We start from the raw sequence: 6072 nt of genomic DNA on the forward strand, positions 1-6072 counted from the left end.
GTGGTGGACCATCCTTGATACACACAGTGAACTGTTGAGCGTGACAAATCCAGCAGCATTGCAGTTCTTGACACACTCAAGCCGGTGCGCCTGGCATCTACTACCATACCCTTTTCAAAGGCGCTTAAATATTTTGTCTTGACCATTCACCCTCTGAATGGCACACATACACAATCCATGTCTCAATTGTCTCAAGGCTTAAAAATCATTTTCTAACCTGTTTCCTTCCCTTCATCTACACTGATTGAAGTAACATCAATAAGGGATCATAGCTTTCACCTAGTCAGTCTGTCATGGAAAGAGCAGGTGTCCTTATTGTTTTGTTCACTCTGTGTATACAATGTCTCTTCACAATTTCACCCATAAGTTATATTACTGCTTATTCAATGTTTTGTACACAGTGTATTTTTGTTGGTGTGTATATTTTGGTGTGGTGTATGTAATCCCATTTCAGCCCCTGAAAACATAAGCAGCTTTGCCCCCAGGGAAAGGAAACAAATGAACAGTTACGCAGGCACATGCCGTGGCTGTGTCACCTAAATATTGTCAGACATTTTCATGACCTACATTAAATGGTGTGGTTTTCGGCATCGATTAACTTCAGTGTGTGGGAATGGCCTTGTATTGTGCAGTTACACTAACTGACTATGTACCCAGTTACCCATCTCTATTTCTGATCCAACTATAACTGTTTTTATATATGTTGTTACACTTGGTGTCTTCTCTGCCTCGGGCTACTTGTTCAATTCTCCAGAACACTATTCTGCTGCCTCTCCCCTGCCCAAAATTTCCCCCCTAAAATATGTAATAAAATAACTCTGTAGGGGGTTATGGAGTCAATGGAATGATCACCCCTCAGATGTGTACTGTACATACATCCCGTGTGTGTCGGAGAGCGAGACAGACTGCCAACAGTTAGAGGTTTGTTGCCCAAGGCTGCTCGTAATCTGCTCTACTGTCTGGTCCCCAGGGGCCATGTTTTCATTTAGGTTGCCACTACTGATTGTACTGAATCCTGCCTTTAGGGGATTACAGTGCTGTCTGTAGCTGAAGGAAGCCTGTTTATTAATCTACCAGACTGTACTGAAGAACTACATGTGCTAATGGTGTTAGCGGACTCTGGTTTAAAACTTTCATCACTGGCCTCCAAATTGGCACAGCGGTCTAAGGCAGTGCAGCGCTAGAGGCGTCACTACAGACCCGGGTTCGATCCGGGCTGTATTACAACTGACCGCAAATTGGAGTCTGGTCGGGCGGTGAAAAATTGGCCCAGCGTCGTCCGGGTTAGGGGAGGGTTTGACCCAGTGTCATCCGGGTTAGGGGAGGGTTTGGCCCAGTGTCGTCCGGGTTAGGGGAGGGTTTGGCCCAGTGACATCCGGGTTAGGGGAGGGTTTGGCCCAGTGTCATCCGGGTTAGGGGAGGGTTTGACCCAGCGTCGTCCGGGTTAGGGGAGGGTTTGGCCCAGCGTCATCCGGGTTAGGGGAGGGTTTGACCCAGCGTCATCCGGGTTAGGGGAGGGTTTGACCCAGCGTCGTCCGGGTTAGGGGAGGGTTTGACCCAGCGTCGCCCGGGTTAGGGGAGGGTTTGACCGGCGGGGCTTTACTTGGCTCATCGCGCTCTAGCGACTCCTTGTGGCGGGCCGGGCCTCTGCAGGCTGACCTCAGTTGAACTGTGTTTCTTCCGACACATTGGTGCGGCTGGCTTCTGGTTTAAGCGGGTGGGTGTTAAGAAGTGTGGTTTGGCGGGTCATGTTTAGGAGGACGCTTGACTCGACCTTCTACTTTCCCAAGCCCGTTGGGGAGTTGCAGCGACGAGACAAGATCAGAATTGGGGAAAAATACAAAAAATATATTTAAAAAAAACAGTTCATCACTGGCGTCTGTCTCGTCAGCCATTTTGTGTCTGTTGAAATATTGATTTTGACGACATGATTCAGAACCATCTTTTATCGTACAGCATTCTAAATACCAGAGCATTCTAACACTGTCCTCACACAACTGTGGATTTATCTATGTGATTTATAACTTTATAACCCACATCAACCCAGTGTGCATGGAGGAGGTGAGACCATGCACTGGTGTGTAGCATATTATCCTTTGTGAAAAACGTGGATGGAGATATAATTACAGTGAATGTGCTTCCGGTTGGGAAGAGGAATGCCGGGATAGAGTGGGGATTCATTATCCTAGCGCTCTGAAGTTCCTGTGTTGACACGTCTGCTCCTGCGCCTCCCCTCTGGCGTAAGACATGGCCAGAGTACTAACCACCAGTCCTGGGATACATCATTACTGACACCTGGCACTCATCATTACACGCATGTGATTCACACCTGGACTCCACTAGCTTAATCATTTCCTCCCCTTTATATGTCACTTCCCCAGGTTCACTCACCAGTTGGTATTGTTCTTGTGTATCAGTGTCCTGCCTTATGTTAGTGTCGTGTTCTTGGTTTTGTTGTTTTATTAAAACGTTTCACCTGCACCTGCTTCGACTCACCGCCCCATCATTACATGTGTATTCTGAGTGGCTCTGTGGGTTGCTAGGCAACTCTGTGGCTGAGTGGAGCAGAGTGTTCTGGAGTGGGGATTGGATGAGGGAAGAGCACTGGGTCACTTACAACTTTACCCACAGCATCAGGCTCTCTGATTCAACCGTTTGATGATCAAGATAAAAGATATTGCTCGACCAGGGTTTCAAATCAAATCAAATTGTATTAGTCACATGCATCGAATACAACAGGTGTAGTTGTACAGTGAAATGCTTACTTAAGAGCCCCTAACCAACAATGCATTTAAAAAAAATACGGATAAGAATAAGAAATAAAAGTAACAAGTAATTAAAGAACAGCTGTAAAATAACGATAGTGAGACTATTGATTCTGTACTGGTACAGAGTCAATGTGCAGTGGCACTGGTTAGTTGAGGTAATATTTACATGAAGGTAGAGTCATTAAAGTGACTATGCATAGATGATAACAACAGAGAGTAGCAATGGTGTAAAAGAGAGGGGGAGGGGGCAATGCAAATAGCCTGTGTAGCCATTTGATTAGGTGTGGTAGCAGAGAGAACAGTCTATGACTAGAGTGGCTGGAGTCTTTGACAATTTTTAGGGCCTCCCTCTGACGCCGCCTGCTATAGAGGTTCTGGATGGCAGGAAGCTTGGCCCCAGTGATGTACTGGGCCATTTGCACTACCCTCTGTAGTGCCTTGCGGTCGGAGGTCGAGCAGTTGCCATACCAAGCAGTGATGCAACCAGTCAGGATGCTCTCAATGGTGCAGCTGTAGAACCTTTTGAGGATCTGAGGACCTATGCCAAATCTTTTCAGTCTCCTGAGGGGGAATAGGTTTTGTCATATCCTCTTCACGACTGTCTTGGTGTGCTTGGACTCCAAGGAACTTGAAGCTCTCAACCTGCTCCACTGCAGCCACGCCATGATAACAGTCTAGCACTTCGTTTCCCAAACTCATCAAGCGTTGATTATTTAAAACATTTGGGAAACCAAATGCTGAACCATTATCATGGCGTATGCTTTATGTGAGGAAATTAATTTGTCGAGGGACATTCAACCTGTAGACTGTCTATGAATAATGCTTTTTGTGATCTGAGATTCTAATGAATCCTCAGTGAATCATACAAACACAGTTTATCATCAAATCATCCCATATATTTTATTTGTTTATTAAAACCGGGGATTCATTTTGAGGTTTATGTCTCAGTTGAGGGTTGCACTTTGGCAGTGCTGTCTGGACTGGTTCCAACAACATCAGTCTGTTCACTGGCTCTTCCTCTGATCCGTCCATCCCCCCTTACCAGTCTATCCCTTAGGGAGGATGTTCCCTGTAGTTTGGGACACCATGGCTGCATCTCAATAGTCTAAAATGTCTTCCTCTCCTTGTCTTGTTTCCTTAATCTGTACTGACGTGAACCAACTGGAGCGATGGAAGTGAATGCCCGGCAGACATAGTCCCACCATGTTGTTGTCACCTCCTCTGCCTTTACAGATCAGTGCAGATGAAGGGGAGGAGAAACCACATCAGACTATTGAGGTGTGCTCTGTGCCTTGGGTCCAACCTAGTGGCTGTGTTCCAGCATCGCCAAGGCAACAGGCACAGTCTGTGGGCAAGCCCGAGGTCTAACCCTCTCGTCTACGGTCAGGGTCAGGGATGGCAGCCCTTGAAGGACATACTGCGGTGGGGTGGATGAAGATCGAGCTGGATGTAAAAGGAGAAGGATATATAAAAAAGTGTGTGTTTGAGATGATAGATATTGCTCAGGGATATTAAGATGTTTAAGTGGGATGGCAAGACTCAAATGTATTTATAAAGACCTTCTTACATCAGTTGATGTCACAAAGTGCTGAACAGAAACCCAGCCTAAAACCCCAAACAGCAAGCAATGCAGAGGTAGAAGCACAGCGGCTAGGAAAAACTCCCTTGAAAGGCCAGAACCTAGGAAGAAACCTAGAGAGGAACCAGGTTATGAGGGGTGGCCAGTCCTCTTCTGGCTGTGCCGGATGGGGATTATAACAGAACATGGCCAAGATGTTCAAATGTTCATAGATGACCAGCAGGGTCAAATAATAATAATTAGGGTGGTTGTAGAGGGTGCAACAGGTCAGCACCTCAGGAGTAATGTCAGTTGGCTTTTCATAGCCGATCATTCAGAGTATCTCTACCGCTCCTGCTGTCTCTAGAGAGTTGAAAACAGCAGGTCTGGGACAGGTAGCACGTCCGGTGAACAGGTCAGGGTTCCATAGCCGCAGGCAGAACAGTTGAAACTGGAGCATTTTGGATTGTTCTTATTTTCCTCAAATAAAAAAATAGGATGATCGAGCAACAGTAAGGGCTCTTCGATACTGCACAGTACTGTCTTTCCAAGCTAGTCGGAAGACTTCCAGTTTTGTGTAGCGCCATTTCCGTTCCAATTTTCTGGAAGCTTGCTTCAGAGCTCGGGTATTTTCTGTATACCAGGGAGCTAGTTTCTTATGACAAATGTTTTTTGTTTTTATGGGTGCGACTGCATCTAGGGTATTATTCAAGGTTAAATTGAGTTCCTCAGTTAGGTGGTTAACTGATTGTTGTACTCTGATGTCCTTGGGTAGATGGAGGGAGTCTGGAAGGACATCTAGGAATCTTTGGGTTGTCTGAGAATTTATAGCACGGCTTTTGATGATCCTTGGTTGGGGTCTGAGCAGATTATTTGTTGCGATTGCAAACGTAATAAAATGATGGGTCGATAGTCCAGGATTATGAGGAAAACATTAAGATCCACAACATTTATTCCACTGGACAAAACTGGGTCCAGAGTATGACTGTGGCAGTGAGTAGGTCCGGAGACATGTTGGACAAAACCCAACATGGCGCCTCTGAAAGCCTTTTGGAATGGGTCTGTGGACTTTTCCATGTGAATATCATCTGCCATGACTACCATGCCCGAAAGGAATTCAGGGAACTCACTGAGGAACGCTATATATGGCCCAGGAGGCCTTTTTTTTGTAAATTTAAATTTGCTATCATAAATGTTAGCAACACCTCCGCCTTTGCGGGATGCGCGGGGGATATGGTCACTAGTATAACCAGGAGGTGAGGCCTCATTCAACACAGCAAATTCATCAGGCTTAAGCCATGTTTCAGTCAGGCCAATCACATCAAGATTATGATCAGTGATTAGTTCATTGACTATAACTGCCTTGGAAGTGAGGGATCTAACATTAAGTAGCCCTATTTTGAGATGTGAGATATCACAATCTCTTTCAATAATGACAGGAACGGAGGAGGTCTTTATTCCAGTGAGATGGTGGGTTATCTTATTCGGTGGGTTTTATTAGTTTCATGATGTGTGGGGGGCTTCATTAGTTGAGTAGGTTGTAGCTGTGTTTAGGGGGTTGAGATGGTGGTGAAAGCTGATGATTGGAGGTTAGAGCTGATAAATAGGCCTTATATTCCCTGCTTGGGGTTAAAAGGAGATGGCCAGAAGCAGAAATGAAACCAAATGTCACTGTCACTTCCATTGCACTCTACTCTCCATTTTCTCCCCCACCTCTCTTTTTCTCCCATCCATCCATTCCCACTC

Source organism: Oncorhynchus mykiss, chromosome 31 (assembly GCF_013265735.2).
Source record: "Oncorhynchus mykiss isolate Arlee chromosome 31, USDA_OmykA_1.1, whole genome shotgun sequence".
NCBI classification, from domain to species: domain Eukaryota; kingdom Metazoa; phylum Chordata; class Actinopteri; order Salmoniformes; family Salmonidae; genus Oncorhynchus; species Oncorhynchus mykiss.